General features: G+C 46.0%; 1 long non-coding RNA gene across 1 annotated transcript; it reads left to right on the top strand.

Annotated features, from left to right (window-relative positions):
* The first annotated feature begins 993 nt into the window (after positions 1-993).
* LOC117088691 lies at positions 994-14,563 on the top strand. Its single transcript, XR_004439280.1, has 3 exons — positions 994-1,005; positions 6,647-6,648; positions 14,397-14,563. It is a non-coding gene; the product is annotated as an uncharacterized LOC117088691 (long non-coding RNA).
* The last annotated feature ends 8,213 nt before the right edge of the window (positions 14,564-22,776 follow it).

The raw sequence follows: 22,776 nt of genomic DNA, 5'->3' as shown, positions 1-22,776 counted from the left end.
GAAGCTGGGAGGAGATGGTGGCGGTGGTGTTCATGTTTACTTTTTTTCTACTTTTAAAGAAGACTTCTTTTTAAAAGAACTACAATGGGGAAAAAAATCCCCCATATGATGCCCGGGTAGTGAATCTTTGAGGAATGTGCTTACATCTTGCCCCTTCACGAAAGTGCGATAAAGGAATCTCTAATACGGTGTATACGTATGTGCAGCGTATGTGCAGCGGGAGGAGTGGAGGTCAGCGAGCAGCCCGGCACACTGAACTGGTATTGATTGCAGCTCGGGTCGACAGACTGCGGGAAAGTCAGGACCTGGAGCTCCAGAGGTGTTGGAGCCCTGGCAGCAGAAGAGCTGCGCAGCGCCGCGGCGCAGAGGGACCCGGAAAGCGGACTGGGAAGTCTAGGCGAGTACGCACGTGTGTGAGCATCGCTCCAGGGAGAGCGCTTGGCTCCCAATCCTGCGAAATAATTGGGAGCTGGAAAGCTCAAGTAGGGACGCAGGGAGACTGCACTTAAGCCGTCAGACACGCTTATCTGGCGAAAAGGAGCTGGGGATAAAGAGGGCAGGAAGCCCGCGGGGTCTGCGTCTTCGCCTGTCCCCGACTCTCTCGAAACCAACCGGAGCTTTCCGCCTGGCACATTCTACCACCTTCGGTGCGGCCCAGTGTTGCGATGCAGGAATTCGGAGGAAGCGAGTGCACCGCCGCTCCTCCCAACACTCTGGGCACCGAGGCTCTAGCACCCTCATCCCCAGTGGTGGCCTGGAGGACGCTGGCCACGTGGCCTAGAAGAGGGGTGAGGCCATGGAAAATCCCGAGGCCTCTGCAACTGGCTAGGCGCCCCCTACCACCCCTCCCCCTGCCACACGGTGTAGCTACCCCTTCTCCAGTGGTGAGGTCCCAGGATTTCTTCGCCCTGCACCCGGGACTGTTCCTGACTCCTTCCCGCTTTGCGCACCCACGTGCAGCCACCGCAACTCTCTCGAGTCATTCGCGCAGCCGTACAAACGAGGGTGGCGCTGTCGCGTCCTGCGTGGACCGCGCGCCGGGCTGCGTTTCCTCAAAGTGAAGTTTGGACGCGAATGGGGTCAACTGTACTCTCCGATCGGCTCCCTCTGCTGGTCCGGGACGCAGGCTTCTCTGCTGCGGAAGATCCAGGGAAAACTAACTCCCGCAAGGGGAGCGGGGCTCGCCTGGTCTGCCAGGTGGACACCCCCACTCAACATAAGCTACCCCTTCACGCTCTGTGGACCCACAGTGGCCACACCGTGCCAGGTCAGGTCAGGCCTTCCGCAGTGGCTCCCGTTGTTGCCCCGGCCGCTTCCTGCAGGGTGAGCAGGGGTCGTATCTAGAAGCAGCCCCCTACACCCGATCCACTAGGGAATAGTTCACTAAGGCAGATTTCTGTCGTTCCCAAAGCATTTTTTTTCTTCGTGTTGAGAGATCCCAGCGCGTGGTCGCCGCAGGGAAGCGTTGCTCGCAGGAGCCCGGCAACTGCGAGGGCGCAGGAGGGCTGGGGATCCCAGGGTGGCGGTTCGGGATGGGGCCGAGAGCGCTGTGGGGAGGGAGCAGAGAAGGGCGCCGAGGACCGCTGGCCAGGGTCCCGGCCCGGTGGGGGGCGCTGGGGGATGGCGGGCGCAGGCAGGCGAGCCGCCGGCGGGGTCAGGGGCGAAGGGGCAGGCGGAGGGCAGCGCGCAGGGAGTCGGCGCGGCGGCTCGGGTTACCGCGGCCCGACCCTGCCACCCGCAGCTCCCGCGCGGGGGCTGGGGCGGTCTCTGGCCGTACCCCGCTGTTTGCATTTCTCTGGCAGGCGGCGGAGCTTGGGTTGAAAGGAATTGCCTTCATTTAGAACGTTGTTTATTTTTCTTAAATAGCCAGCGCCGACGGACGACCCCGCGAGCACGGCGGCCGGACCTGGCCGAGCCAGCGCTAGGAAGGGGTCAGGACTGCGGGCGGCCGGGCGAGGTGGTGCCGCGAGTGCCTGCACTAGGAATGTGCCCAGGTCCCCCCGCGGCCGGGATGGGGGAAGGGTCGTGGGGGCCCGAGGACTTTCTACCACGTAGGAAAATAGACTTTCTCCTGCCAGAATTATCATACCTTAGCTTTGACCTTGCCTGAGCCGGGGCAGCGAAGTGGTTAAGCTCTTTGGGTTTGGTGTTTAGTCGCCTTTGGGTTTCAGTTTCTCCTCCTCGGTTTTTAGCTCCACTACCTTGGTCAAGTCACCTTTGTGACTCAGTTTCCTCGACTCTCAAATAGGTATAGTATGGTGCTTTGCTCCTTGGGTTGCTGTCAGGATTAGATGAGACAATGCACCCTAGCGCAAGAGATGGAACTTGCAAGAGCTTAGGAGACGTCAACTCATTTTGTGGGGGCTGTGGCGCAGGGTAGGTGGGGTGGGGGGTAGCCAGCAAGCGTGGGGACCACAGAGAAGGGGCTTGAGCTGGAAACCTATGACTCCCAAGCTCTGGGGAAGGTGCGGGCTGGGAGAGTTCTGAGCGTTTTGACATGAAATGAATAAAATGCAAATGATATTCAAAGCAAGATGCTAATGAGGATCTATTCTTTGAGCGTCCACAACCCTGGCAGTGCCCATAATAGTGGCGGGGCTGGTGTGAACTCGAGGATGGCCAGGGACCTGCAGTGTCTCGAGAGAGAGTGTGTGTGTGTGTGTGTGTGTGTGCGTGTCAGCGCGCGCCTCCTCCGGAATGTGCGTAGCCGGCTCCGGGTGTGCTCGCGCCAAAATGAAAATGAGGTCAGAGAAGGTCGTTCCACTCTGCAGCATAAATCAAGGAGGAAAGGAGAATGGATGTGAGAGACAGTCCCCGGAGACCGCCCCGAGAGAGGCAGAGCGAGGGAAGAAGGAGGAGAGAAAAGTTCTGCGTAGAATAGGCGAGAAGCGGGCCCAGGCGCTCTCCCTCCCAAGCGCTTCCCGCCCCATGGCTGAGCCGCGGCAACACCGCGTCCTTAAGCCCTATGCTCCTTCCCCATCTCTTAAACCTTTAACACTATTTTCTTTCTTTGCCCCCAAACTTAAATATTCCTCCTCTAAGCGCTCTTTGTGTGGACAGTGAAGCTCCTGCCCCCAGCCTCCCCGGGAACGTGTAAGTGCCCACGCGCACACGCCAGTCGCACGCGTAATCGCACACTTGTTACACGCGTGCTCGAGCCGGGGCTCGCGGGGGCGTCCTGTGGGGATCAAAATAAAATGTTCCAGAGAGGGCTGCTTTCCGCTGTCCACCTGCCCGGTTACTGCGGCCCCGCCGCGTGCTTTCTCCACGCAGTCCGCATCTGTGGCCTCCCCAACACTCTGCTACCGTCGTCCCCGGGGCCCTTCCTGCTCTTCACCCTCCGCCGGCCGCCCAGGGAACGCGCAGCTCCAAGACAGTACTTCCCTGTGCGCTGTCCTGAGACTCGGCTGGGGATATCCGGAGGCTCAGGCTGCACTAGGCCGGAACACAGGCACAAGTCCGGGGCGATCGCGCTCTGGGGAAGCAGGGCCAGCGTCCCAGAGCCCAGGGTGAGAGAGGGAGAGGGATGTCGCTCTACCTCCCCAGCATCTTCAAGACTCCAGGATACTAGGACCAGAGGGAAGGATGCGGGGAACAGGGCTGGGGAAGAGGGAGCAGTGCACAGAGGAGGCTGTCCCATCTGTGTGGGGGGGGTGGGGAGGAGAGGGTCCTGCTGCCACTCCAACAATTGGGGGAAAGCAATGAAGAGATGAGCTACGCCTACAGTCCGTGCTCTGGGCCCAGATCAGGCTTACCTGCTGCCTTATTCTCTTCACCACAATGAATAACAGCAACAAGATGATGCCGAATGCCACACAGTAGGCACAAAATAAGCGCACAAGACATATTGAATTAAATTTACCAACAGCTGTCACTATCACGATCCTTCCAGAGCCTTCACAGTTTGTAGATTAATATAGTCATTCACTCATTCCACAAATATTTAGCAAGTGCCTATTAAATGACTGAGCAACAGGAAGACAAGATCCCATCCCTAAGGGCGCTTATACATTCCTGGGTCAGAAACACAGGAAACAGATAAACAAAGTCAGGCAACATGGTGTCAGGCAGGGCAGCCCTTTGTGCTGTGAAGGAAAGATGAAGTGGGTCAGAGAGGAACTTGGGGAGAGACAGAGACCCAGAAGAGAATGAGTCATGCAGACTTCTGAAAGGGCAGGGTCCCCGTGGAGGGAACTGCAAATGCAGTGGCCCAAGATAGAGAAAGTGCCTGGAATGGAGCTCAAAAAGGAGGAGAGAGGGTGGAGGTGAAAGGGAGGGTCAGTGGAAAGTCAGGAAGGTGAGAGTTTGTAGTGTTTTGTAGGCCATGATGGGGGAGAGAGTGTCTTGGATTATATACTAGGTGTGATGGGAAGTCAATGTATTTTTTTTTTTTTTTTTTTTTTTTTTGATGGAGTCTCACTCTGTCGCCCAGGCTGGAGTGCAGTGGTGCAATCTCGGCTCACTACAGCCTCCACCTCCTGAGTTCAAGCGATTATCCTGCCTCAGCTTTCTGAGTAGTTGGGATTACAGGCACCTGCCACCACACCTGGTTTTTTTTTTTTTTTTTTTTTTTTTTTTAATTTTAGTAAAGATGGGTTTCACCATCTTGGCCAAGCTGGTCTCAAACCCCTGACCTCAAGTGATTCTCCCGTCTCAGCCTACCAAAGTGCTGGTATTACAGGCATAAGCCATCGTGCCAGGCTGGAATATATACATATATATATATTTTTAAAGAGAATGATTTGGGGCAGGTGTGGTGGTTCATGCCTGTGAACCCAGCACTTTGGGAGGCTGAGGTGGGAGGATCAGCAGCCTGGGCAATCTAAGGAAATGTCATCTTTACAAAAGCTAAAAAGTTAGCAGGCATTGTGGTGTGCACCTGTAGTCCTAGCTATACTGAGGAGGCTCAGGTGGGAGGATCGCTTGAGCTCAGGAGGTCAAGGCTGCAGTGAGTTGTGATCGTACCACTGCATTCAGCCTGGGCAACGGTGAAACTCTGTCAAAAAAAAAAATGCAATTTATGTTTTAAAAATGATAAAGACTAGAGAATTTAATTTATCCATGGGTTTCAGGTTTGAGTATATATATATTTTTTATTTTTGAGACGGAGTCTTGCTCTGTCGTCCAGGCTGGAGTGCAGTGGCACAATCTCGGCTTCCTGCAACTTCCACCTCCTAGCTTCAAGCGCATCTCCTGCCTCAGCCTCTCGAGTAGCTGGGACTACAGGCACCCACCATCACGCTCGACTAATTTTTGCATTTTTAGTAGACAGTGTTTCACCATGTTGTCCAGGCTGGTCTTTAACTCCTGACCTCAGGTGATCCGCCCGCCTCGGCCTCCCAAAGTGTTGGCATTACAGGCGTGAGCCACCGCGCCCGGCTCAGGTCTGAGTGTTTCTTAATCAATGATCTCCAAATGTTTCCCAGTCCAATGCGTTAAATATGAACGCTTAGGCAAGATTGCTCCGGAAGGCCTGGGAAATACTTGACCGGTTTATGCCCCTCCCACCCCTACTTTTGAGGAAGGTGCCCGGAATGGGATATGGATAGGGTCCCGGAATTGGCCACCTCCGAATTCGGAATCTGAGCAAGGATTCCGGGACCCCCAGCCTGAGGACCTCCGGCGTTTCCACTCCCTGGCTTCCGGCCCCACCTGTTGCCTTTGCTATGCCTACCCTGGTTCTTTTTCGGGTTGCAGAGACAGCATGGACAACTCCAGAGCAAGAAGGTAAGATCCGTTGTCTCTCCGACGCTCCAATTCTGCTGTTCTCAGGATGAGGAATTCTCTTCTTTCACGCAGTGTGAGTCTTGCTGTGGGCAAAGCAGGCGCCGTGGTCCCACACCGCCCCCTGGTGGCTATGAAGGATACTGCATCCGGGGTTGATACAAGATGTAGAACTGTTTCAGAACCGAAAGGGGGCGCAGGAAAAGGCTTACGGATCGCCTGGCAGGTGCCAGGTGTTTTGCACGGCGTCTCGCTTACTTTATCAGTAGAGTAACTCCAGAAGAGAGAACTGTCATTTCCCATACTATCCAGATAAGGAAACTGGGGCCAAGAGAGGCAATGCACTTCGAGGAAGAACATACAGCTAGTAAAATTGCAGAGTCATTCTCTCACATTCACACCATTTCTTAGTGCACAGAGTGTGAGAAGAGTAAAATATTGGCCTCCATCCTAGGCCAGGAGCTCTTTCTCTCCTTGGCCCTGAAGAATCATCTAGAAAATACTTTTAGCTGATGCACTGAGCTCCCAAATTAGTCTCTGGGAATGTTCCAAGGTTCTTTTACATTCTCCCTTTGAGCTCATTTCAGATGGATTCATGGGCCTGCAGGTTGAGACCGGTTCAGGGACAGCTGGGCAACTCTATCATGCATGTTGCATGGACAGGGAGTTAGGGGTCTCTGTCCTTTCTCTGCGATTCAGGCTCCATGAGCAATCTCATCTGTGAAGGTGAAGAACAAGGTACTTTGTTCTGATGGGGCACTCCTGCGACCTCAGATACTCAGACAGCAGGAAAGTAAAACAGAGTGGGTGGCCACACTGAGTCGACCTCAGTTCTTACCTATCTTTAATCCCAAGGTCCGGAGACCTCTGCTTGGCATAGGGCTGTTTCTTTTGTATTTCATTTTAATTAATTAATTTAGAGGAGTGCAGTGACACAATCATGGCTCATTGAAGTCTCGAACTCCTGGGCTCAAGTGATGGTCCCACCTCATCCTTCTAAGCAGGGCTACAGGTGTGCACCACCATACCCAGCTAATATTCAAAATCTTTGTAGAGATAGAATCTCACTGTGTTGCTTGGGCTGGTCTCGAATCCTAATTCCTGACCTCAAGTAATTCTCCAGTCTCAGCCTCCCGAAGTGCTAGGATTAGAGGCATGAGCCACTGAGCCCAGCCGGGCTCCCTCTTTATCAGTCATTGGAAATGCTCAAGCTGATTTTGCACCTGCAGTGGTCAGACTGGGGAAAGGCCTCTGGGCAGAGCCCCTCCCCTTCTCCTGCCTGAGATTTCACCCGCGCCAGTGCAGAGGTAAGAACTATTCTCCATCCTCTGCTGCTCCCTAGTGGACTGGGATGCAGCTGTCGCTGGGCTCCTTCCCGCTAGGCTTCAGTCACTTTCTGCCTTTGCTCCTTCCTTCTGCAGAGGGAGGCTCCTTCTAGAGACAAACAGGTGTCCTGGAAGAGAGATGTGAAACTTCTGAAAAGATTTGGTTGCAGAACATCCTGGAGTTGTGTCCACATAACCCCAGGGTCATTGCCTCCACCAAACCCTGAGTGCCTGTGAGGAGGTAGAGGAGCCCCCATTTAGCACGATGGGCTCACATTGTAAAAGTGAAAAAGAGGGACGCAAAATGACTTCAACGATCATTTTTTAAAGCTGTTAACTTTTAAATAATTATAGATTCATAGTGTCCCAATCCATTTTGTGTTGCTGTAAAGGAATACCTGAGACTGGATACTTTATAAAGAAAAAAGATTTATTTGGCTCACAATTCTGCTGGCTGGAAGATTGGGCATCTGGTGAAAGCCTTAGGCTGCTTCCATTCACGGCAGAAGGCAAAGGGGAGCCAGTGTTTCCAGAGATCACATGGTGAGAGGGGAAGCAAGACAAGGGGGAGGTTCTGGACTCTTTTTAACAATCGGTGCTCTCAGGGACTAATAGAGTAAATACTCACTCCTCCAAGGGCATTCATGTATTCATGAAGACTCCGTGAACCAATGGACCCCCGTGACCCAGATGCCTTCCAATAGGTTCCAACTCCCAACATGATCACACTGGGGATTAAATTTCAACATGAGCTTTGAAGGAAACAAACATTGAAGCTATAGCACATAGGAAGTTCAAAGGTAGTACAGAGAGGTCCCAGGTACCTTTCACCCACGTGTGGAATCTTGTAGCGCCCACAGTAATCAAGACACAGAACCATTCCATCACCCCAAAGATCTCTTCCTTGCCATCCCTTGGTGGTCATGCCCAGTCCTCCCTCTGTCAACATTCTTAGCCCCAGGACACCATTAATGTGTTTGCCATCTCTGTGATTTTGTCATTTTGAGGATGTGATATAGATGAAATCACACCGTATGTGATTTTTTTTTTTTTTTTTTGAGATGGAGTTTTGCTCTTGTCACCCAGGCTGGAGTGCAATGGCTTGATCTCGGCTCACTGCCACCTCTGCCTCCTGGGTTCAAGCGATTCTCCTGTCTCAGCCTCCCGAGTAACTGGGATTACAGGCACATGCCACCAAGCCCAGCTAATTTTTGTATGTTTAGTAGAAATGGGGTTCACCATGTTGGCCATGCTGGTCTCAATCTCTTGACCTCATGATCCGCTCCCTTCGGTCTCCCAAAGTGCTGGGATTACAGGCGTGAGCCACCGCGCCCGGCCTCGTATGTCATCTTTTGAGACTTTTTCATGCAGCACGAATTCCTTAAGATCCATTCAGGTTATTGCCTATATCAATAGTTCATTCCTTTTTATTGCCATGTAGTGGTCTATGGATGTACTGCAGTTTAACTGTTCATCTGTTGAGAGACATCTGGGTTGTTTCCAGATTTTGGCTGTTATAAATAAAGCTGCTATGAACACTCATTTACAGGTTTTTACGTGTACGTAAGTTTTTATTTCTCTGGGATAAATGCCCAGGAGAGCAATAGCTGTTTCTTATGGTAAACGTAAGTTTAGTTTGTTTTTTTAAAGTAACTGCCAAACTCACGGATGTAAAGAAAAGGAAACTCTTATACACTGTTGGTGGGAATGTAAATTGGTATAGCCATTAAGGAAAGCAGTATGGAGGTGCCTCAAAGAGTTAAAGATAGAATTACCGTGTGATCCAGCAATATCTCTTTGTAGTATATACCCACAGGAAATGAAATCAGTGTGTTGAGGAGGTATCTACATCTCGATGTTCATTACAACACTGTCATAGCCAAGATATGGAATCAACCTAGGTATCCACCGACAGATGACTGGATAAAGAAAATGTACATATACACAATGGAATCATAGTTACCCTTTAAAAAGAAGGAAATCCTGTTATTTGCAACAACATGAATAAACCTGGAGGACGTTATTTTAAATGAAGTAAGCCAGGCACAGAAAGACAAATACTGCATGATCTCACTTATATGTCAAATGTAAAAAAGCCAAATTCATAGAAGCAGAAGAGAATGGTGGTTATCAGGGGTGGGGAGTGGGGAGAAATGGGAAGATGTTGGTCAAAGGATACAAAGTTTGTTAGGTAGGATGAATAAATTCCAGAAATCTAATGTACAGAAGGGGAACTATAGTTAAAAATACTCTATTTTATACTTGAAATTTGCCAAGAGAGTAGCTTTTAAGCATTCTCATCACACACATATGAAAATGGTAACTATGTAAGGTAATGAAAATGTTCATTAACTAGATCATAGTAATCAGTTTTACTACGTATATCAAACTAACATGTTATACACCTTTTTTATTTAAAAAATTTTATTAATAAAAATAATTTTTATTAAAAATAAATTCTTTTTTTTTTTTTTGAGACAGAGTCTCTCTCTGTCTCCCAGGCTGGAGTGCAGTGGCTGGATCTCAGCTCACTGCAAGCTCCGCCTCCCGGGTTTAAGCCATTCTTCTGCCTCAGCCTCCCGAGCAGCTGGGACTACAGGCGCCCGCCACCTCACCTGGCTAGTTTTTTGTATTTTTAGTAGAGGCGCGGTTTCACCGTGTTAGCCAGGATGGTCTCAATCTCCTGACCTCGTGATCCGCCCGTCTCGGCCTCCCAAAGTGTTGGGATTACAGGCTTGAGCCACTGCGCCCAGCCTAAAAATAAATTCTTAAGCTATTTTCCAGAGTGGCTTACTATGTACTCTCACATAGTGTGTGAGTGATCCAGTTGCTCTTCATCCACCAGCATTTGGTCTCATCACTATTTTTTATTTTAGCCATTCTGACAGATATGTACTGACATCTCATCATGGTCCTACTTTGCATTTCCCTAATGGCTAGTAGTATGGAATATCTTTCCATGTACTTATTTGCCATTGGTGAAATGTCTTTTCATGTCTTTTGTCTATTTTCTAACTGGATTATTTTTTTTTTTCACTGTTGGGTTTTGAGAGTCCTTTATATGTAGGGAAGATGGGTCCTTTGTAAGATGTGCATTGTGCAAATATTTTCTCCCAGTCTATAGCTCCTCCTTTCATCCTCTTAATGGGACTTTTGCAGAGTAAAAGTTTTAAATTTTGATTAAGTCCAATTTATTGATTTTTTTCCTTTGATGGATCTGCCTTTGGTGTTGTGTCTAAGAGCTTGTCACTAAGCACTAGGACCCAAAGATTTTCTCCTATGTCACCTTCTAACCTTTAATAGTTTTATGTTTTACATTTAAATCTATATTCCATTTCGAGTTAATTTTATATAAGGTGTGAGGTTTAAATCATATTTTTTTTTTCTTATGGATATCCAATTGCTCCAACATTGTTGAAAAGGTTATCCTTCCTCCATTGAATTGCTTTTGCATGTTTGCCAAAAATGAGTTGGCCACACTTGTGTGGGTCTATTTCTGGGTTCTCTACTCTGTTCCATTTCCCTCCATCAATACCACCCAGCTTTGATTCCTGCTGCTATGTGTTATAGGTCTTGAAACTGGGTAGATTGATACCTCTCACTCTAATTCTCCTTCTTCAGAATTGTTTTATCTTTTATTTGATCTTTTTCCTTTGCCTTTCCATGTAAGTTAAAGAATAATCTTGTCTACGTCTGCAAACAAATCTTGCAGGGATTTGATAGGAATTTCATCAAACCTGGCCAGGCACAGTGGCTCACGCCTGTAATCCCAGCACTTTGGGAGCTGAGGCGGGTGGATCACTCGAGGTCAGGAGTTCAAGACCAGCCTGACCAATGAGATGAAACCCTGTCTCTACTAAAAATACAAAAAAATTACTCGGGCATGGTGGTGCATGCCTGTAGTCCCAGCTACTCAGAAGGCTGAGGCAGGAGAATCACTTGAATCCGGGAGGTGGAGGTTGCAATGAGTCACGATCATGCCACTGTACCCCAGCCTGGGCCACAGAGTGAGACTCCATCTCAAAAAAAAAAAAAAAAAAAAAAAAAAAGGAAATTGCATCAAACCTGTGTATCAATTTGGGGAGAACTGACATCTTTACTATGTTGTCTTCCAATCCATGAGCGCTCCATTTATTTAAATCTTCTTTCTTTCATTAGCATTCTGTAATTTTCACATGCTATATATGTTTTGTCAGATTTATACCTAAGTAGTTCATCTTTTGTGAGTGATTGTAAATAGGATTGTATTTTAAATTTTGGTTTCAAGTGCTTATTGCTAGTATGTAGAAATATAATTGATTTTTGTATGCTCATCTTACAGTCTACGGCCTTGCTGAATGCACTTATTAGTTTTAGAAGGTCTTGTTTTGTAGGTTCCTTGAGATTTTTTACATCAAACATCATGTCGCCTGCAAATAGGGACATTTAATTTCTTCTTTTCTGATGTGTATGCCTTTTATTTCCTTTTCTTGCTTAATTGCACTGGCTAGAACTTCCAGTGTTATGGTTGAATAATAGTGATAAGAATGACCAACGTTGGCCAGGTGTGGTGGGTCATGCCTGTAATCCCAGCACTGTGGGAGGCTGAGGCGGGCAGATCACTTGAGGCCAAGAGTTCAAGACCAGCCTGGCCAACATGGTGAAACCCCGCCTGTACTAAAAATACAAAAATTAGCTGGATGTGGTGGCAGGTGCCCATAATCCCAGCTACTTGGGAGGCTGAGGCAGGAGAATTGCTTGAACCCAGGACGCAGAGGTTGCAGTGAGCTGAGATGGCACCACTGCACTCCAGTCTGGGCAACAGAGTGAGACTCCATCTAAAAAGAAAGAATGGTCAGCCTTGCCTTGTTCCTGATCTTAGTGAGAAACATTCAGTTTTTCACTAAGTATGTTAGTTATAGGTTTTTTTTTTATGGATGTTCTATGTCAAGTTGAGGAAATTCCCCTTTATTTCTAGTTTTCTGAGGGTATCATAAATGGGTATTGAATTTGTCAAATGCTTTTTTCTGTACCAATTGATATGATCATGTGATTTTTCTTCTTTAGTCTGTTAATATGGTGGATTACACTGGTAGCTTTTCAAATATTGAATCAGCTTTGAATCCAGAATTAACTGTACTTGGTCATAGTATATAACTATTTATATGTATTGTCGAATTATTTTTGTTAATATTCAATTAAGAGTGCTTGCATCCATATTTAGGAATATCAGTCTGTAGTTTTCTTTTGTTATACTGTCTTTGGTCTTGGTATCAAGGCACTGCTGACTTTATTCTTCTATTTTCTGGAAAAGACTGTGTAGAATTGGTGTTTTATTTATTTATTTATTTATTTATTTATTTATTTATTGCTTTGAGACAGGGTCTCGCTCTGTCACCCAGGCTGGAGTGCAATTGAGCAATCATGGCTAACTGCAGACTTGACTTCCCAGGCTCAAGCCATCTTCCTACATCAGCTTTCTGAGTACTGGGACTACAGGCACGTGCCACCATGCTTGGCTAATTTTTGTAATTTTTGTAGAAACAGGATTTCGCCATGTTGCCCAGGCTGGTCTCAAACTCGTGATCTCAAGGGATCCTCCTGCCTTGGCCTCCCAAGGTGTATTACAGGCACGAGCCACTGCACCTGGCCTGTTTTTAATTCTTTTTGAAAAGTTTGGTACAATTTTCAAGTAAAACCACCAGGGCCTGGAGATTTCTTTTTAATAACATATTTAATTTTTCAAGTAGTTGTAGGAGTATTCAAAGTATCTATTTCATATTGGGTGAGTTGTAGTTGATTATGCTCTTTGAGGGATTAGTGTATTTTCTCTAAATTTTCAAATTTAGGGTTAGGTTGTTCATAGTATTCCCTTATTATCCTTTTGATGTCTGTAGGGACTGTCATGATATCCCTGCCTTTGTTCCTGATATTAAGAAGTTGTATATTTTCTCTTTTTTACTGTGAGAGGCTTGTCAATTTTATCATCTTTTTAAAGAACCAGCTTCTCATTTCATTTATTTTCTGTATTGTTTTTCCTATTTTCAATTTCATTGATTTCTGTTTTTATCTTTATTATTTTCTTCTTTCTGCTTACTCTGGGTTTATTTTGCTTTTCTTTTTCTATGTTTGACTTAGACTGGGATACAAGCCTATATTATTGACTTGAAAGTTTTATTTTTGGAAAATGAAAGCGGTGGCTTATGCTTGTAATCCCAGCACTTTGGGAGGCCGAGGTGGGCGGATCACGAGGTCAGGAGATAGAGACCATCCTGGCTAACATGGTGAAACCCCATCTCTACTAAAAAGGCAAAAAAATTAGCCAGGCGAGGTGGCAGGCGCCTGTAGTCCCAGCTACTAGGGAGGCTGAGGCAGGAGAATGGCGTGAACCCAGGAGGCGGAGCTTGCAGTGAGCCAAGAACGCACCACTGCACTCCAGCCTGGGCGACTGAGTGAGACGCGTCTCAAAAAAAAAAAAAAAAGAAAAGAAAATTAAAGTATCTTGGTGCTATAAATTTCCCACACATTTTGACATGTTATGTTTTAACTTTCATTTGCTTCAGAGTATTTTTAAATTTCCCTTGGAACTTTCTCTTTCACCCATGGCTTATTTAAAGTGTGTAGTTTAGTTTCCAAATATTTGAAGATTTTATGGTCACATTTATGTTATTGCTTTTTAATTTAATTCCACTGTGGTCAGAAAACATACATTATATGATTGCAATTTTTAAAAATTTGTTAGAGTTTTACTTTATGGCCCAGGGTATGGTCAATCTTGGTATATGTTCTGCAAATGCTTGAAAAGTTGTGTATTCTGCTCTTATTGGGTGGAGTGTTCTATAAAGATTAATTGATGTTGTTCTTGAATTCTTCTATAGCCTCGATCGTTTTCTGTCTAGTTGTTCTATCAATTTTTGACAGAGAGTATTGAGGTTTCCAGCTGTAATTACTGATTTATTGTTTTCTGTTGTCAGTTCTATCAATTTTTGCTTCATGTATTTTTCAGTTCTGTGTTTTTGGTGCATACACATTATGAATTGCTATGTCTTCTTGGTAGACTGACCCTTTTATTATTATGTAAATGTATTAGTCCATTCTTGCACTGCTATAAAGAAATACCTGAGACCAGGCAATTTATAAAGAAAAAAGATTTAATTGGCTCACAGTTCTGCAGGCTGTACAGGAAGCATGGCAGCATCTGCTTCTGGGGAGGCTTTGGGGAGCTTTGACTCATTACAGAAGGCAAAGCAGGAGCAGGCCTCTTACGTGGCAGGAGCAGGACCAAAGGAGAGCAAAGTGGGAGGTGCTGCCCACTTTTAAACAACCAGGTCTTGTGAGAACTCTATCATGAGAGCACCACCAAGATAGTGGTGCTAAACCACTCATGAGAACTCCTCCCCCATGATCCAGTCACCTCCCACCAGGCCCCATCTTCAACACTAGGGATTGCAATTTGATTTAAGATTAGGTGGGGACATAGATTCAAACTATATCATTCCACCCCTGGCCCTTCCAAATTTCATGTCCTTCTCACATTGCAAAATACAATCATCCCTCTCAACAGTCCCCCAAAGTCTTAACTCATTCCTGCATTAACTCAAAAGTACAAAGTACAAAGTCTCATCTGAGACAAGGCAAGTCCCTTTCATTTGTAAGCCTGTAAAATAAAAAACATGTTAGTTACTCCCAAGATATAATGGAATATAGGCATTGGGTAATCATTGCCATCCCTCCCCCCAAAAAAGAAAGAAATTGGCCAAAAGAAAGGGGCTACAGGTTCCATATAAGTCTGAAACCCAGCAGGGTAGTCATTAAATCTTAAAGCTCCAAAATAATCTCATTTGACTCCATGTCTCACATCCAGGCCACAATGATGAAAAGGGTGGGATCCAAAGGCCTTGGGCAACTCTACCTCTGTGGTTCTGCAGGGTTTAGCCCCCTTGGCTGCTCCCAAGGGCCGACACTGAGTGCCTGTGGCTTTTCCAGGTGCAAGGTGTAAGCTGTCGGTGAATCTACCATTCTGGGGTCTGGAGAACGGTGGCCCTCTTCTCACAGCTCCATAAGGCAGTGTCTTAGTGGGGACTCTGTGTAGGGGTTCCAACCCCATATTTGCCCTCCACACTGACCTGGAAGAGTTCTCCATGAGGGCTCCACTCCTGCATCAGGCTTTATGCCTGCACATCCAGGCTTTTCCACACATCCTTTGAAATCTAGGCAGAGGCTCCCAAGCCTAAACTCTTGCACCATGTGCACCCACAGGATTAACACCAAGTGGAAGCCATCAAGACTTATGGCTTGCACCCTCTGAAGCAGCAGCCCAAGCTTTCCAAGGGCCCCTTTGAGCCAAGGCTGGAACTGGAGTGGCCAGGTTGCAGGGAGTAGTGTCTTGAGGCTGTGCAGGGCAGCAGGGTCCTGGGTCTGGCCCATGAAACCATTCTGTCTTTTTAGGCCTCTGGGCCTGTGATGGGAGGGACTGTGGTGAAGATCTCTGAAATGCCTTCAAGGTCTTTTCCCCACTGTCTTGGCTATTAGCAATTGGCTCTTATTTACTTATGCAAATTTCTGCATCCTGTTTGAATTTCTTCCCTGAAAATGAGCTTTTCTTTTCTACCACATGGCTGGGCTGCAGATTTTTCAAACTTTTACACTCCACTTTCCCTTTAAATGTAAGTTCCAGTTTTATGTCATTTCTTTGCTCACGTATATGAGCATAGGTTGTTAGAAGCAGCCAGGCCACATGTTGAACACTTTGCTGCTTAGAAATTTCTCTTGCCTGATACCCTAAATTGTCACTCTCAAGTTCAAAGTTCCACAGATTCCTATGGCAGGGGCATAGTACCTCCAACCTCTTTGGTGATGCATAAGAAATGTGACCTTTGCTCCAATGCCCAGTAAGTTTTTTTAAAAAGTGGGTCTGCTGATAACAAATTAGTTTTTCTCTTCCTCTGAAGATGTCTTTATTTTCCCCTCATTCCTGGAGGAATTTTTAAAACTAAATTTTGGGTTGATAGTTCTTTTCTTTTAGCACTTGAAAAGTGTTGTGTTTTTGATATAGCTTAAGATGGATTTTTGTTTGTTTGTTTTATCCTGTTTGGGATTCATACACCTTCTAGAATCTGAAGGTTTGTGTCTTTCACCCAATGTTTCTCTGAATACTTTTTCGGCTCCACCCTCTTCTCCCTCTCCTGTGTCTTTAGTGACATAAATATTGGATTTTTTGTTATAGTCCCATATGGTTCTGTTCATGATTTTTTTTCCATTTATTTTCTCTCTGTGGTTCAGGTTAGGTAACTTCTATTGCACCACATTCAAGTTTACTGATTATTTTATCTGTTTTCTCCATTCTGCTGATAAACCCATCCATTGAATTCATCTCAACTATTGTACACTTTAGAGTTTCCATTTTGTTCTGTTTTGTATCTTTTATTTCTTTTCTGAGAACTTCTCTTTTTTTTTTGGTTGAGACTTTCTATTTTTTAAATTTGTTTCTAATGTGTTTCTAATTATTTGTTGAAGTGTTATAATATGTATGCATCCCAGCATTGGTGTCTGTTGAGCACCTTTCCTCATTCATTTTGAGATCTTTCTGGGTTTTGGTATGATAAGTAATTTTCGTATTGAAGCCTGGACATTTCAGTATTGTGTTATAACTGTGAATCTTATATAAATCATGTGTGGTAGCAAGCCTTCTCTGGCACAGATCTTGTGGGTAAAAGTGGGATGCCACCTTGTTATTGCCAGGCAGGGGTCCAGGTTGTCCTCCTGGTCTCTGTTGAGGCCTATGGGGGTGGGCGAGGGTGGGGATTGCTGAGAAGGTGCTCCTTGTAACTGCTGAATGGAAGTGGCGGTCAGGCCTTCACTGATTCCACCCTGGCTGGAAGGGGAGGGGGTGCTTCTACTGCAACTGCTGGGTGGGGTGGCCTTGTTAAAACTGAACAGTGATGAAAGTTCTGATGCTCTACCAGTCCTCCTTTGACACCACCCCAGTGGGGATGGCGAGGGGGCACCCTATGACTGCTGGTGGGGGTAGAGTCCAGGCTCCGTGTGGTCTCTGTTGACCCTGGGTGGATAAAAGTCCTGGCCTCTCACTTAGCTTTCTCCGGCTCCACCCCAGGGTGGGAGTGGAAATGCCTTATTACAGCCTGGTAGGTAGAAATCTGGGCTCTCTACTCAGCCTTTGCTGGTGTAGGTGAGGTGAGGCTGCAGCTGTTTCTGTTGTGTTGGCTAGAGTAGAGCAATTGTGTCTAAAAGTTTTCTGTCTTGCCCTGCCTGCTTCTTTCCTGGTCTTTTGGCTAGAGAAAGCAGGCATTTCGTAGGGCTTTTTTTTTTTTTTGGTGTCAGTTGGTGTTTCTGGGTTGCAGTTTTTCCAGTGTCCAGTCTGGGATATACAAGGTAAAAAGAAAACCCAGGGAACTCACTGCAGTGCTGTTCCTTGTTGGTCGTCTTTCTTCTCTCCACCTTTTAGAGTTGCCTCATGTTTAATATATATATAGTACATAGTAAGAAGAATAGGAAAAAGGACATCTACTCCATCTTCCCAGAAGTGGAAGCCCTCCTACAATTATTTCTTTCTAATTTAATTTTGAATAACTTTACTATTTTCAAAATAAAAAGATATCCAAAAAGTGAAAATGTCTATCCCATTTTTCCCCATCTACATTCTGCTTATCCCAGCAACCATTGTTATTAGTTTACTGTTTTCTCCAGAATTTAAAAAAAATGCATATCAGTGTTAATCCACAATTTTCATATTTCTTAAAGCACAAAAATTAGCATATTATAGACAGAAATTTGTATCTTACAAAATACAAGATGTCTTGCTGATCGGCCCATATCGGTACATAGGGAGCTTCTTCATCCTGTGAAAATGCAGAGTATCCCCTTGAATGGATGTTCAACAGCTTGGACATTTAGGTTGTTTTCATTCTTACGAAATTACAAACAATGCTGTAACAAACAGCGATCTACAGATGTCATTGCACATGTGTGTTTGTATCTGTAAGATAAATTCCTAGAAGTGGAATTCCCGAACACTGAAGACACATTCGTGCTCTGAGACAGTTGCACAAGAGGCTGAAAAGTGAACCTTATTAAGGCTGTGTCTATAGCATGGCAAAGCTGACAGTTATTCTGGAAAAACTTGTCCCCTCTACTGGACACATGGCCTCATGAACCTCTTCTGGACAAGAAGGTATAAAAAAGGACACAGGGGCAGGTGTTGGAAAGGAAAGGACATATTATCCCCCAAATCTGTTTCTATGTTGTTACCCCATGGCCAGACCACAGAGTTAGATGACTCTAGGAGTGGTCAGAATAAGCTGTTCACCATGACGGCCTCTCTTAGCCTCACCTGGAATGGTCTCTGAAAGCAGCAGGGAGGATGATTAGGAGCACAGAACATGGATGTGAACAGGGAGCCCCTTTCCTCTCAGGCCTCAATTTCTTCATCTGTTGAATGAAAGCATGGAGACAAACTTCTGTTGAAAGAGGAACCTTACCCTTCTTCATCAAGAACAGCATCACTTCAACAGGCACATCTACAAGGCATGTATAAGATTCCCTTTGGAGGAGCTTTCCACTGCTGAAGAGCAAAGAGGAAGCGGAAGAGGAAAGAAGAAATAAAGACAGGAAGAACAGAAGTAAGGAAAGCACTGGCTTGAACAACCTCTGGATCCAGATCAGATCCCACAAGTGGAGTGGACAGAGATGGTTACAGTTGTATAACGATCAACACAATCCAGACACAGAACCATCTTATCACCACCCCAGATCCCCCCAGTCCCTGAAAACCACTGATCAGTGGTTTCTGTGCTGACAGTTTTACCTATTCCAGAATGTCATATATATGGAATCATGCAGTGTGCAGCCTTCTGAATCTGGCTTCTTTCCTAATGCATTTGAGATTTATCAGGTTTGTCATGTGTGTGGGTACTTTGTTCTTTTGCATTGCTGAGTCACGTTCTGTTGCATGGATGTACCGCAGTCTGTTGATCCTTCCACCAGTTGAAGGTCCTACGGGTTGTTTCCAGTTGGTGATGATTATGAGTAAGGGCACTGTAAATATTTGTGTATGGGCTTTTGTGGGGGACATAAAGATATTTGCTGGGCTGGTATGGTAAGTGGGAAGCCAGAGGCAGGACATGGAGTAGGGCTTCATTGGTAGTGTTAGGCTTGCTGGACTATTGAGAAGACAGAACAAGGGAGTAAAGTGTAAGGAAGCCAGACAGGACACACCACACAGAAGCTGAGTCTCCAGTGAGGACACTGAAAGTAGCCTGTCCCCAGGAGACTCGGTCAGGATGACACGTACACACCCTTCCACTGCTGTCCCAGAGGCAGGGCTGCTGTGACCTCAGACTTCCACGTTCTTCACTCACTTCAACAGTCATTAAAACATGTTTACTTTTTAAAACACCCAAGTACATTTTGTTGTAAAAACGTTCAAACAATATGGTAGAATACAGGGTAAAATGCGAAAGCCCCCCTTCACACTCCCTGTTACATCCCAGTCACCCGCCCCTACCCAGACATTACCCATGGTAGCATCTTGAGGCAATTCTTGTACACATTCTTTCCTGTTATTACACACACACATTCACACACATACATGCACACACACACACATGCATGCATACATGCACACATACATTGTGTCTAGGTGTATTGGTCCATTCTTGCATTGCTATAAATACCAGAGACTGGGTAATTTAAAAAGAGATTTAATTGGCTCATGGTTCTGCAGGCTGTTCAGGAAGCGTAGCAACTTCTACTTCTGTGGAGGCCTCAGGAAATTTCCAATCATGGCAGAAGACAAAGGTGACTCAAATGTGTGTGTTTTTTTTTTTTTTTAATACTTTAAGTTCTAGGGTACATGTGCACAACGTGCAGGTTTGTTACTTATGTACACATGTGTCATGTTGGTGTGCTGCACCCATTAACTCATCATTTATATTAGGTATATCTCCTAATGCTACCCCTCCTCCCTCCTCTCACCCCATGACAGGCCCCGGTGTGTGATGTTCCCCACCCTGTGTCCAAGTTCAATTGTTCAATTCCCACCTATGAGCGAGAACAAATGGTTTTAAACAACCAGATCTCATGAGAACTCACTCACTATCTCGCGGACAGTACCAAGGGGACGGTGCTAAACTGTTCATGAGAAATCCACTCCCATGATCCACTCATCTACCACCAAGCCCCACCTCCAACATTGGGGACTAAGTTAGACATGAGATTTGGTGAGGACATAGATCCAAACCATATCACTGGGGATATAGCGTTATCTTCAATTTTGCTGATAGAAATGGGGTACTGTGATGTGTGTCACTCAGCAACTTGATTTTTTGAGCTAAATTGTTTAGTTGATCTGCTCTGTGCATTTAGAACACACATATCTGCCTCTTTTCTAACCTGCTGTTTAGTGCCCTAGGCTAGAGATGTAGCCTCATTTATTTCCTTTCTTTCCTATTTGTAGTCATTTGATTTGTTTCTAAGTTTCACTATTATATAAAATGTTGCAACAAATAACCTTTTACATATGCCTCTTTGTGCACACATGATTTATTCCCTCATGCGGACACTAAAAATGGAATTGTCTGTGGAAAGTGGATACACATCTAATATTTTGATAAATCTGGACAAATTGATTTCCTAAAAGGATGCACTAATTTATATTCCCACCGACATCCTTTGAGATGCCAATTTTCTCACAACCTCGTCACTGCTGGGAATAACCAATCTTTTAAATTTGTATTAATTTAATAGGTGAAAAATGATCCCTCCATTGTTGTTTTAATTTGCATTTCCCCACTTACTGGTAAAATTGATCTTGTCTTCCACGTAGTAATTTTCCATGGTGCGTTTCTTTGGATTGCAATTTCTATCCTTTTCTGTTTCTTCTATTGAGTTGTTGCCCTTTGCTTATTGATTTCACAAGTTCCTTTTATAGTCTGTATATTAATCTTTGTATAACATATATATTATTTTTAAAATCTCCCTTAACTTTTTTTTTTTTTTTTTTGAGATGGAGTCTCACTCTGTCACCAGGCTGGAGTGCAGTGGCACGATCTTGGCTCATTGCAACCTCTGCTCCCGGGTTCAAGTGATTCTCTTACCCCAGCCTCCCGAGTAGCTGGGATTACAGGCATGCACCACCACGCCCAGCTAATTTTTGTATTTTTAGTAGTGACAGGGTTTCACTATGTTGGCCAGGCCAGTCTTGAACTCCTGACCTTGTGATCCACCCCCCTCAGCCTCCCAAAGTGCTGGATTACAGGCGTGAGCCACCCCCGGCCCCCTTTACATTTTAAAAACATTGTTTATAGTATCTTTCATTATACATAACAGTTGTTTTTTAAGCAGAAAAATCAGTCAGTCTTCCTTCCTGGCTCTGTATGGAGGAGCTGTTTATATGGAGGGCCCGTCCTTCTCTGGGGGACAGGTGATGGCATTTCTCCTAGAAGCTGGCGGAGGCCATTTCCTCAGGGGAGGAGTTCACCTGGGGACACATGGGGACAACTCTGGAAATACCGACAGCTGCAGGGAACACTGTTTCCCACCACTGTGCCTGAGCTCCTTTCTTAGAGCCCAGTTTGGGGAGGGCAGCAAAGCCAGATGCAAGGGTGTTGTCCCTGGTCAAATATGAGAAGGACATAGTAAGCTTTGTGTCTGGTCAGGTAACTGGCAGGTCACGGTGATTGGCTAAGACCTCTCCCTTCCCCACAGAGGCCCTTCCCATTTCCTTTCCTCAGTTCCTCAGGCTCAGGTTTCTCTCCCCAGGAGCCTCAGATCAAGCAGCCCTGCAGAGCTGGGGGAGGGGGAGCAGCCACATTTGTACCCACCCCTAGGATCAGTCTTCAGCTGGTCCTCTGGCTGCAAGGCCACCTCTCCCTGTCCCCCTTCCCTCTCCAGCCTTCTTTCTTCTCCTCCTCCCCAGTGCCCCATCTGAAGCCGAGGACACCTGCAAACCAGGTGCAGGTACCATTAGCAGCAAAAGGCAGAGGAGAGGGTCCTCCCAACCAAGCCACCTCTCCTTGAGCTCTTGGGGTGGGGACTGAAGAATCCTCAGAGGGGGTGCTGGGAAGGAACAGGATTTGTTCAGGAGGAGGGGAGTCAGGAGGAGGAGAGAGGAAGCCTCAACCCTGGAAGCATGGCTGGACCACTCGCTCCTGCTGTCTTAGCTACTAATGCTTGAGAAAGGCTGGTTGGAAAAAACAAAGCAGATACAAGAGTCTAACATATTTCCCTTTATTGAATGTCAGGATTCTTAGAATTGGAAAAATGATGTTTGTATATAATGTACAAAGAAAAGAGAAAAACACCAGGAAAGCTGGTGTGGTGTGTGCAATTCTAGGTGCAGCTGTTGTGGAGATCTGCTGACCAATGTCAAGTTCAGGGCTGCACCAAGATGTGGATACCTCGCTGAGACTGTGGGCTCTGCTTTGATGGTGGCTGCGTTGGCTGTTATCTGACAACCATAGGAACTCCATCGGCATTTGGGCCATCAGGGTTGGAATTCTACCAGGTATTGGCTAGGGTGCATTTTTGTAATCAGTAGGCCTGGGACTGGGAGTGGGGGTGTGTGTGCCTTTTTGTGATCTCTCCACAAGATGGGTAATTTGTCTAATTTCCATGGAGGAACAGCATGGGCCTACAGCAGGCCCTGTCGTCATCAGATCTCAGGGGCCAGGTGCTCCACTCCACTTCTGTATTTTTAACTCACAGTATTTTTTTTTTTTCATCTGGAAGT

This window comes from Trachypithecus francoisi, unplaced genomic scaffold, assembly GCF_009764315.1.
Source record: "Trachypithecus francoisi isolate TF-2019V2 unplaced genomic scaffold, Tfra_2.0 Lachesis_group10, whole genome shotgun sequence".
NCBI lineage: Eukaryota > Metazoa > Chordata > Mammalia > Primates > Cercopithecidae > Trachypithecus > Trachypithecus francoisi.
Note: the sequence above shows the minus strand (reverse complement) of the source record. Positions and strands in the feature narration are given on the sequence as shown.